At 43.5% G+C, this 12,033-nt stretch overlaps 1 long non-coding RNA gene across 2 annotated transcripts; it reads right to left on the bottom strand.

The window, feature by feature from the left end:
• Positions 1 to 547: 547 nt before the first annotated feature.
• LOC113904467 lies at positions 548 to 10,319 on the bottom strand. 2 transcript variants are annotated; one of them, XR_003514523.1, is made up of 3 exons: positions 10,064 to 10,319; positions 4,405 to 4,495; positions 548 to 2,001 (listed from the first exon to the last, which is right to left on the bottom strand). It is a non-coding gene; the product is annotated as an uncharacterized LOC113904467 (long non-coding RNA). The 2 variants fall into 2 exon arrangements; XR_003514522.1 differs by lacking the exon at positions 10,064 to 10,319 and adding an exon at positions 6,031 to 7,356.
• Positions 10,320 to 12,033: the final 1,714 nt, after the last annotated feature.

Below are 12,033 nucleotides of genomic sequence, written 5' to 3'. Positions count from 1 at the left end.
TTTTCTCACATGATGAAAGAATACTTCTAACTGTTTTTTTACCTTTTAGGGAAAATGATCTCCCCAACTCCAATACTCACTAGATTTTTAATACTGTGAAATAGTACCCAATTTTCACCTCAATAACAAATGCTAATTGTCCAAATCCAGATGTTAGAAATAATTACGAAAGCCTTCAGTCATTTTCCTTTTCCCATTTACTGGTACATGGACCATGCAAATCATTATTCAGGCATAGCCCTTACACTCTTGGAGTCTTGATTGGGTTCTCACATTTTGGAAATTGGGAAATTTGTTAAAAAATGTAATAATACTTATCTGCCTATTTGCGTGGACGTTCATGTATCTAGTTAATATCTGCCTATCCTATGAAGGGCTTCCCAGGTGGTGCTAGTGGTACAGAACCCATCTGCCAATGCAGGAGATATGAGAGATGCAGGTTTGGTCCCTGGGTGGGGAAGATCCCCTGAAGTAGGGCCTGGCAACCCGCTCCTGTATTCTTGCCTGGAGAATCCACATGGACAGAGGATCCTGGTGGGCTACAGTCTAGGGTTGCAGAGCTGGACATGGCTAGAGCGACTGAGCACGCATGGATCCTAGGAATCTCTGTCCCTCTCTCACCAGCTTACCTATAGTGTGTGTACTGTGTATGTTGCACTTTCTTTTACTAAACATTTACTATCTACTCTGTGTGTGTGTGCGTGTGCGTGTGTGTATGTATGTATATGCTCTGTCAGTTACATTTCTTTCCCATTTTTGTGTGACATTCAGTAGATTAACTTTTAGAATATAGGAATTTGGGAACAAATGCCCATAGAATCACACTTGTGGAGTTGTGATTCTTTGAAAATTCTTTCTTGTTTTGAACTGAAATTTCTGTCCATTGAGCTCACTTTACTAGCAAGCAGCATGCCAGTCTTTCCTGAAACACTGATCTCATTTCATAGTCCTACTGTTCCTTCCTCCTTTCATCTTTAACTTAATCCACTCCTACAGGGTTTCACCCTCAGCTTTGGGGCTTTGTCATAGATACCTATCTCTAAACAATAAATATTTATATGTTCAAATATCTGTGTGTATCTCCCTCCCTGGTAACTTTCTTTTTCTACATTCTGATTGTTAATCTTATTCTCCGTAAATCTCAGTTGCAGGCAATTCTTAAAAATGTCACCTACGTTTATATCAATGTGTAGAGTAAAGGTAGCAAGCATAATGAATTAGAGATTATAAACCAGTACAATTAAAACAACCTTTAAGTCTAATTCTGACTCCTTCTGTATGCTTCTCTCAAAGATAAATCTTTTGAAAATAAGACTTGCCCAAATCAATATCTCAAAACCCCTCACTAAGTCTGTGCCATGTAGCGAATGAAGTATGTATGCTGTACTAGGTATTGCAGACCCTTTAATCCATCTTGCCAACTTTATCTACAGCTATTCTCCCATCAAAAACTTGACCAAAATAAATCTGCTCATTATTCCCTGATGGGCAGTGTATTTAGATAGACCAGGTTGTCTGTATTTGATTCCTGCTCTGCTACTTTCTCACTGTATAGCTTGGGTAAATTAAGTACACTATCTATGTCTCACTAAAAGAGAACTAATAACAGTATCTACTATGTAGGGTTATTATGGGGAGTAAAATGTTCTTACATAAAAATCACAGAAAACCATACATGACACGTGCAAAGAGTTCAATACATTATATCAGCAAAAATGCCAGATTTGACATTATTTTCACATGCCACTTTTTTTTCCCCGAAAATCATTACATTTTCCCTTTATTTCAGCTCTCTGTTGCTTCAAGATGCATTTCAGAACCAATCTCCATTCTTCAGTGACGTCTGCTCTTCTGAAGCGGCGTGTTTCTTTTCTTTGTCACTGATGCTGTGCTCAGTTAGAGAAGTTGCAGTATTTATTATTCAAGCTGGGACTCTCTTGATAGTGAAAGTGCGTACCACTGATAATTACGCTGGGAAAACTGGCATAAATCAGGACTGACCTGGGCAAAGAGACAGACAGTTACCTTCTGAATAGTGCAGCCCTAAGTTATCAGATCTGTTATTATCAAGTCACAGCAAACTATCTTTATATGCAAATTGGTATGGCAAATCTCCCATAAATTTCTGTGACAGAAAATGAGATTCACTAAAGAGAACCTTTAGAGTCAGACACGGCTGAGCGACTAAGCACTCACGCACACACAATGAACCTTAATTATCTCTGGCCATTCCAAGAATACTGTTTCTCGACTGTTCTGACCCAAATGCCCCAGTTTCTTCTGCTCAGTCTTCTTCATGAACAGAGCTTGATCCTCAGGTGTCTTCTGCCTTCCTGACCACTGATAACTTAGGAGATAGCCGCTCCATGCGGTGCTCCTACATTGCCCAGCCCCCTGACTCCCTGCCTTACCCCTCCTGATCCTTTGCAGGGTGGGGAAGAACTAACCTCATTCCTGTCATTCTTTCCCACAGTGCTTGTACTAGGTCTTTTTAAATGATCCTCAACTCAACTGAGACCCTGGTAATTCTTGCTTAGGCTTTGTTGATGCACCATGTTAAAGGAAGAGTAGGGAGGTTTAAGTTAGAGAATGCCTAACAGTCATTGCCTAAACCTCTGCTCACACCTCTGACCACTTATAGCCTCATTCTTTGCCTAGCTCTCAGCCTGTGTCCTCTGACCAGAGACAACTCACGCCTCACCGTTAGAACCACTCCAGAATTCTCAGTCGTCTTTGTACATCAGATGCCCCTTCCCAGAGAGACTAGTGTCCCTCATACCCAAGTTCCCTACTGCCCCCTTCCCATCCCAGCTCTCTGCTTTAACCTCTTTTTGTATGATTGACACAGGAAAACTTTTTTTTCTGGAAAAACCATACCAGTACTCAAGGATGTTGGTTTGGTTCTATTCTCTTATTAAAATAATTCTACTAGCCCGATATTGGTATATTTCCCTAAAACTGGGATATTTGGCTTTCTTCATTATTGCCTGTTGTATACTTTTCAACTGTGGTGCTGGAGAAGACTTTTTAGAGTCCCTTGGGTTGCAAGGAGATCCAACCAGTCCATCCTAAAGGAAATCAGTCCTGAATATTCATTGGAAGGACTGATGTTGAAGCTGAATCTCCAACACTTTGGCCACCATGTGAAGAACTGTGAAGATGTGAAGAACTGACTCATTTGAAAAGACCCTGATGCTGCGAAAAATTGAAAGCAGGAGGAGAAGGGGATGACAGAGGATGAGATGGTTGGATGGCATCACTGACATGATGGACATGAGTTTAAGCAAGTTCTGGGAGTTGGTGAAGGACAGGGAAACCTGGTGTGTTGCAGTCCATGGGGTCGCAGAGTCAGACACGACTGAGTGACTGAACTAACTGACTGACTGACCTGTTATGTAGTTATCTACTACTTTATTATGTTGTTTGACACTTCATAAATATGTTCTGTATCCTCAACTTGACTGTTCCTTGAGAGCAGGTATTTCCGTTGCCTGGCAAAGTTCCTGACACTGAGCTGATGTTGGATGAACGTTTATGGTTGATGAGCACGGGGTGATGCAGTAATGCAGAACACTCCTCATTTGTGAAATACCCCTTCCTTCCTCAAACATTGGTTTTTCCATGTTGTTCTCTTTCAGTCTCTAAGTTGGGTGTGACTCTTTGAGACCGACCCCATGGACTGCAGCATGCCAGGCTCCCCTGTTCATCACCATCTCCCAGAGTTTGCTCACATTCATGTCCATTGAGTTGGCGATACAGTATAACCTCGTCCTCTGCCGCCCCCTTCTCCTTTTGCCTTCAATCTTACCCAGTATCAGGGTCTTTTCCAATGAGTCATCTTTCCTCGCAAGATGTAGTTTATGAGTAGAACAACTTCCCATGAATCTCTGGGTTCTCCTGGCAGAGCTGCATCGTCCGTTGGTGTACTCAGAGCATTCTTCTTCTGGTCCACACTGCTTGTGTTGTGACTTACTGTCCCTCCTGGGACAAGTCAGTCTTGTGTTCTTGGTATCAAGTGCAGACTGGCTCAAACCTTGCTGAAAAAAGGGTTTGTTCAGGAAGTGAACTCCACCACCAGAGAGACATGTCACAAAATCACCAGTACCAGTGCTGGGCTCATGGGGACTCGTGTTGGGAAATTCCCCACCAGCCTTGTCTTTTTCTCAACAGGGCTGTCGATGGCCCTCCAGTGGCCTGCTCTGGCAGCTCTTCAATTGTTTAACCCAGAAATATTCCTCCCAAGCAGAAATCTTCCTCGTTTGAACTCTGATAGTTTTCACATAATAGCGTATCTTTGTCAACCAGCACTTACCCTGTGTGCTCCGCTGGCTATCAGACACGACACAAAACAAGGAAGGTCTGACTCTTATCAGTGCAACGCTTTTTTCTGTCATTCTAACTGACCTGGTGTCAGCAGCTCCTTCCCCGACGCCCTCATCAGCAGTCACAGTTACCACAGAGATGCACACTCAGATTTTGACCTTTATTCTCCACACTGAGGACAAAGAAGAAGAAACAAAGCTGGTAGTTTATCTGAACAGAAAATGATGGAAGACTCAGGAGAGGTAACACTAAGTGAAAAATTCCACCATTTATTTTAATTCAGTTTTCAAGGTGGGTTTTTCAAGAATTACATGCTCATTTTGGCTTACTAAATTGAAATCTTCCAAACAATAGCAGATATATTATTTTTGGTTTTCCCTTGATTGCTATATAATTTAATGCTTTATGTTTTTGCTGGGAATTATAGCATTTACCTTTCTTGTGAAACAAATAATGAAATCACAACTTAGTCTTGGATGGTGCATGCCTGCCAAGTCACTTCAGTTGTATCCAACTCTTCAATGCTATTATGGACTGTAGCCCACCAGGCTCCTCTGTCCATGGAATTCTTCAGGCAAGAATACTGGGGTGGGTTTCTGAGCCTTCTTCCAGAGGATTTTCCCAACCCAGGGATCAAACCTGCATCTCATGCATTGGCCGGAGAATTCTTTACCACTGAGCCCCTGGGGAAAGCCAGTCTTTGATGGTAGGTTAATGATATTAACTTTATTAGTATTTACTTAGTATAAATGCCAAGAAATCATGTTAGCAAAATACAGAATTTGGTTTGAGAAACTTTTAACTTTTTTTGAGATCATGGAGGATGACAAATAAATACTACCTCTGTTCTCCAAGGAGCAAGGCAGATGGAAGTCCAAATATTATCTCTGATCCACATAAAGCTTTTACTTTAGAATATGGCCTGTGTTTGTATACAAATATGTTTCTTCATACTGAACTCTGGAAGTCATAACTGCCTGGATTAAGGCAGCCTTCTGCGCACACAGCGCAAACCAAAGGGTGGGAGTCTGTGGCTGGAGCTGAACGGACTGCCTGCTCACTGTCGGCAGAGGCTTCCTGAAGGAACACACAGCCCGGAAGAAGGGCTTCATACCCACTTTCTCATGGACTCACCAGTCATGTGACATCATTTAGGGGGTCGGGAACTGGGGGGCTGTGGGTAGAGAGAGGCCAGCAGCGTTTCACTAATGAGGTTCCTTCTGCATCCAGGGGAACATCGGGAGTGGCCATTCAACTTCTCTCACCATGAGAACTGCCTAAGCTTCTGCACCTTAATCCATTGGGAAGTGAAAGTGGTAGTCATTCAGTCGTGTCTGACTCTGTGCAACCCATGGACTGTAGCCCACCTGGCTCCTCTGTCCATGGGATTCTCCAGGCAAGAATACTGGAGTGGTTGCCATTCCCTTCTCCAGGGGATCTTCCTGACCTAGGGATTGAACCCGGGTCTTCTGCATTGCAGGCAGATTCTTTAACATCTGGGGCTTAACTATTAAGTCTTTGGTCAGCCATAGTTATAGCCCTGTCAGCCAGAAAGGGGAGCAGGCATCTCTCAGGATGACCCTTCTCCTGAGGCTGCTCCGTGAATACTGGTTACTGCTCCTTTGAGTACTCACTGGGGCCACTTGTAGGCAGTATAGATTTTACACTCAAATGGCTCTAGGACAAAACAATAACCAGTTAAATTACCTCCTCCAAGACTTCTCTGCACTGAAGGCTGAAGTTCACTTATATGTTACTTCACATCCCAAATGTATCCAACCACATATCCAGAAGGGGCGATCAGACGTTCTTCAAAGAGAGCAAATGAAAAATCATAAAATACAATCCTCTTCTTATTACCAGATTCCCAGGGAGAAATACAACTTGTCCACTGAACTCCCTTCCAGGCTGTATCCATTAACTTCTAGTAGGAAGCAGATGGCAGCTCACGCTGGGCAGTAGAGAAGGGTTTAATAAAAGAACTGTTGACTGCAGTGGAGACAAGGCGTCCGAAGTGAAGAAGGATGAACAGCCTCCTGGGGTTATCAGGAGCGGGTACTTGATACCACCCTGGGCCTGAAGGGACCCATGGAGCGGGGGAGCCTCAGACTCTGGAGAAAGGAGCTGCATGGAGAGGGCCACCTTACACAGAGAGAGAAAAACTCACCGCGGCCTGGGAGGAACAGAGGGGATAAACACGTGCGCTAAGTTCCCTCTTGTCCTGCTGGTGCCTCCCTGGGGGTGAGTTCAGTGGGGAGTCAGAGGGCCAAGCACCCGCGCCGCCTCTGGGGCAAGAAGTATACAGAGAGACCTGGAGAGCAGGCAGAAAAGAACCAGCTCATCAATTCAAGTTTAAGAAAAAGCGTGAAGGAAATAGAGTCCAAAATCAAATTCTGTTGCCCTTGTGTTGTAGAATGCCAGAGAAATTTAAGTGCAAAATCCATTCTGTTTAACTTAATATTCTGCTCAGTCTCAGCTGGAGTCATTTCTCAGTCCTTGGCAGAGTTGGGTTTCTTTTAACAGCTGCAGGCTGGACTCTTTGCTCCTGCAATGGGTGCAGGTCCTTCAGAGTCGCAGAAGTTATATTTGTCTAATGCCAAATGTTTGTTTTATGAGCTGCACTGTTTTTTAAAGAGACCAAATGCACATCAGAAAGTGTCGGCTTTAGGCAGACACAACAAATTGTGAAATGAGCCAATCCCTAGTTCCTAGAACAGTTATACAAGGCAAAGTAATATTTCCAGAATCCAGAACTCAAGATCTAGTCTAAGTAAGTGTTGTTTGTCAAAGACCACAGCACTGACTCAAGGATATGTAAGTGAAGGAACACAGAAAAAAAATATTCTTTTTTTCTCATTTTTGTTAATGTATTTAGTTTAAACTTTATTCCTCAGAAAATCTCTGAAATCAAAATATCTAAATTTTGAAGCTTTCCCAGAAGACAAAGCTGAATCTAGCATTGGAAGTATGAAAAAGGAAGATTTTGACTTTAAAAAAAGCTACACGCGTAAAAACTGCTGTATTTAAAATAGGTAACCAGAAAGGAGCTACTGTATAGCACATGGAACTGTGCTCAGTGTTATGTGGCAGCCTGGATGGGAGGGGATTGGAGGAGAATGGATACATGTATCCATGTATGTATGGCTGAGTCCCTTCTGTGTTCACCTGAAACTCTCAGATTAATCGGCTATCTCCCAATTCAGGGCTTCCCAGGTGGCTCAGTGATAAAGAATCTGCCTGCCAATGTAGGAGACATGGGTTTGATCCCTTGGTCAGGAAGATCCCCTGGAGGAGGAAATGGCAACCCGCTCCAATATTCTTGCCTGGAAGATCCCATGGACAGAGGAAGCTGGTGGGCTGCATTTCATGGGGTTGCAGAGTTGGACATGACTGAGCGACTGAGCATGAACATGATACCCTAATATAAAATAAAAAGTTTTTTTTTTTTTAAGCTAGAGATTTTTATCAATTAGGAAATAAATGACTTAAGAAGGATCTTCATTGGTAGATGTTCCAAATGATAATTTTCTGATGTTATGACTCTTGTCCTGATTTTTCTTTGATAACTATTTTCTCTAAACTCCTACAGGTTTTATCTCATCCAAAATATAAATTAGCCATATGTTTAACTGCCTATCACAGAAAATATTCTTGATCTAGCTTTGCTGTGAAGCCAGGCTTGATAATTGGTCCAGAAGTCGTAAAATCAAATGGGAGAAATCAGTAAGAGTTTAACTTTTCCTTTAGTGTTCAGTTCAGTTCAGTTCAGTCGCTAAGTCGTGTCCGACTCTTTGCGACCCCATGAATCGCAGCATGCCAGGCCTCCCTGTCCATCACGATCTCCTGGATTTCACTCAAATTCATGTCCATTGAGGTGGTGATGTCATCCAGCCATCTCATCCTCTGTCGTCCCCTTTTCCTCCTGCCCCCAATCCCTTCCAGCATCAGAGTCTTTTCCAATGAGTCAACTCTTCACATGAGGTGGCCGAAGTACTGGAGTTTCAGCTTTAGCATCATTCCTTCTAAAGAAATCCCAGGGCTGATCTCCTTCAGAATGGACTGGCTGGATCTCCTTGCAGTCCAAGGGACTCTCAAGGGTCTTCTCCAACACCACAGTTCAAAAGCATCAATTCTTTGGCGCTCAGCTTTCTTCACAGTCCAACTCTCACATCCATACGTGACCACTGGAAAAACCATAACCTTGACTAGACAGACCTTTGTTGGCAAAGTAATGTCTCTGCTTTTCAATATGCTGTCTAGGTTGGTCATAACTTTCCTTCCAAGGAGTAAGCATCTTTTAATTTCATGGCTGCAGTCACCATCTGCAGTGATTTTGGAGCCCCAGAAAATAAAGTCTGACACTGTTTCCACTGTTTCCCCATCTATTTTCCATGAAGTGATGGGACCAGATGCCATGATCTTAGTTTTCTGAATGTTGAGCTTTAAGCCAACCTTTTCACTCTCCTCTTTCATCAAGAGGCTTTTTAGTTCCTCTTCACTTTCTGCCATAAGGGTGGTGTCATCTGCATATCTGAGGTTATTGATATTTCTCCCGGCAATCTTGATTCCAGCTTGTGCTTCTTCCAGCCCAGCGTTTCTCATGATGTACTCTGCATAGAAGTTAAATAAGCAGGGTGACAATATACAGCCTTGATGTACTCCTTTTCCTATTTGGAACCAGTCTGTTGTTTCATGTGCAGTTCTAACTGTTGCCTCCTGACCTGCATATAGGTTTCTCAAGAGGCATGTCAGGTGGTCTGGTATTCCCATCTCTTTCAGAATTGTCCATAGTTTATTGTGATCCACACAGTCAAAGGCTTTGGCATAGTCAATAAAGCAGAAATAGATGTTTTTCTGGAGCTCTCTTGCTTTTTCCATGATCCAGCAGATGTTGGCAATTTGATCTCTGCTTCCTCTGCCTTTTCTAAAACCAGCTTGAACATCTGGAAGTTCATGGTTCATGTATTGCTGAAGCCTGACTTGGAGAATTTTGAGCATGGAGCAAAATCCACTTCTGTGGACCATGTCCTCTTCCAGATCTTGCATTTGAGACATGGCTGCTGCTTTTCAAAATTCAGAAACTTTTAATGGTGAACAGAAATTTTCAGACAGAAAATCTCAGGGAGTCTCTCACTTCCATCCCATAGTCAAAGCCTCTAGTTTTTGCCTGTCTTCTTTGTACTGTTTATCTGTGCCTGACATTGAAAATCTAAATCTGGAAACTCATTAGTGTAGTGTAGCATAGGCAAAACTTGGGTTAGCATGAGCTAAATCCTTTAAGCACAAGAGAAGCAAATGTTCTGTCTCTTGTCCAATTTTAGGGCCTCTGTGTAAAAAGACTGCTTCTTAAAGCTGAGCTTTGCCTCAGCCATGGCTGCCTAGGAAGCCATACCTGTGTGGTCTAAGGAGCCCTCCTCCTGAGCCTGTTGTAGCCCTCCTGAGTCAGCTGTAGATCTTCCTTAGATGAAGCCGCAACCCCGCCTTTGTTACGGCCATCATCGTGTTAGTCCTGGGGCAGATGTCACTGCCCTCCCAAAGAAAGCGCCTCTGTAAGCTGTGATCAACGGCAAGTGAAAAAACGCCATTGTGCTTGAAGCTCACAGTCTCTCAGGCCAGGGCAGGAACAGCAAAACAAAGCAACAAATGCATAATTGTAGTAGATTTCAAGGTTGATAATTTCTAAACATGGTCAAAGTAAACAAACAAACAAAAAAGCCTGAAGTCATGGGTCATGGCTTACCCCAGAAGCCTTCATCACTCCTTGTGTATGTCGGTCCCCAAAGATTCATCCTCCTTTCTGTTACAAAGATATTTCCTCCCTGAAAAATAAACACAGGACTCCTTGCCCTCCATAGGGTAGATCTTATGTCCTGACCTGGAGCAGTAAAGTGTCTAAGAATTTGTGGGGAGTCTGGTTCCCAAGAAAAGGAGGGGGAAGGTGCGAGACAGCGCATGCTCAGTCTCTCCTGTGCTGAGCGGCGGATGCGGTGCCTGCGTTTTCTGTGGCTGGGAGCCTGATTGGCTGACTGCCCCACTTTCTGCCCTTTCTGGAGCCAGCTCGGCCACTCCTAGGGCTGTTCTCACCGCTGACTGAGCAGGGCTTGCAGACTAGTGCCACTCCTTCCTCAGGCTTTTTCGTGGGCAGCCTCCTTGTGAGGGCCCCGCTGACCTTGCCCAGACTCTCGGAATGGTACTGTGGTCTGAGACTGTTACTGACGCTCCTTAGCAGCTGTCAGACCCGCACTGCATTATGAAGGCTCTCTCTGCCTTCCCTGTCTCCTCTCCCCTCATCCTTAACGGGCACTTCCTCCAGTAACCTCTTGGGTGTCTCATCCCATCTTGCATAGACTTTCTGGAGGACTTGAACTAACACTTAACTAGTTTCCAAACTCAGTGACTTGTTAGGTAATTCAGCCCATCTCCCCTAGACTGAGTGAGGGGGAGGAGAAAGATAAGTGTGAAGCTGAACAAGTATCCTTTACATGGACTATGACATCAGGATTGGAAAATAAGCTGCACGCCCCATGGTTTCATTACAAGAAGTCAGGGAAGCTAAAGTCTTCTGTCTCACTTGTGTCTATATCAAACTATGTCTTAATGATGTTTTCAGGAGCAGAATATTAAACAGGCCCTTTATCGGCCTCATATGGCTTTTCATTGTGATGAGAAAATAGTTAATTGATTTACTAGTTGAATGAAAATTAAACCAATCATTTAGTTTTCAAATTTTGAGTACTTGCTGTTGTGTCTTACAAATGCTATGATCTCCTGACTCTCTTTTTAGTGCATTCCAGTTGGGTTAAAGTTGCCAGGCATCCATTCAGTTGTTCAGCCGAGGAATTTCACTTCAGGTCTTTTTAAGGTCCATAGTTAATCAGTCGCCAAGGGCTTTAGAAGGTACTCTTCAAAGGTATCCAGAATCTGCTCCCTCCTTTCTATTCTTTCTGATAATGTTCTTGTCATCAAATTTGACCTGTTTAAATAACCTTCTTATTATCTGTCTTCAGTCTCTCCATTATTCCAATTGGTTATTCTTTCTAATCTATAAAGCAAATTATACTAGTTTCCCGCTTAGAAATTGCTTTTCATTACCTGGGAGATGAGGTTAAACTCTTTCTCATGATGCAACATGTCCTTCATAATCTGAGCCCAGCTCTACTTTTGAGAGTCACGCTGGGGAAGTGTCCGTTCTTCACGTCCCCTGTTCTACTCACACAGCACCAATGGACGCGCCTTATATTTGTCGGCTGTTACACTTTTTTGTGTGTAATTGTGCATATTTTTCCTTAGGTCTTTGTTGGGGGCCGGGTGAGGCACTCCGCCCATGACAAAGGTCATGAGGAAGGAGGCTCGACATACGCAAATGCGGGATCGAGCCTCAGGAGTCCCCCTGGAAATTCTCGAGCATCTACCCCCATAACCAGAGCCTGCCTACTTTACTACTTTGTGCTCTCCCCTACACCTCTGACTTTACGGGGGGCTGTCTCCCACCACCTCTTTCGGAGAAGGAGTTAACTTAGAGCTCCAGTTAATAATAATTCCTGGGCATGATAAGAGTGTTTTAACCTACAAACTCCTCTGAAGGTTCTCTAGCCTGCCTGACAGGCTTGTCCGGCCACATGTGATTGCTCACAGCCTCCCAACTGTGAGAGGCACGAGATGCTTTAAACCTTCTAAAAACAGGTTCCTTAGAAAAGTTAGAAAACTATT

This window comes from Bos indicus x Bos taurus, chromosome 14 (genome assembly GCF_003369695.1).
Source record: "Bos indicus x Bos taurus breed Angus x Brahman F1 hybrid chromosome 14, Bos_hybrid_MaternalHap_v2.0, whole genome shotgun sequence".
NCBI classification, from domain to species: domain Eukaryota; kingdom Metazoa; phylum Chordata; class Mammalia; order Artiodactyla; family Bovidae; genus Bos; species Bos indicus x Bos taurus.
Note: the sequence above shows the minus strand (reverse complement) of the source record. Positions and strands in the feature narration are given on the sequence as shown.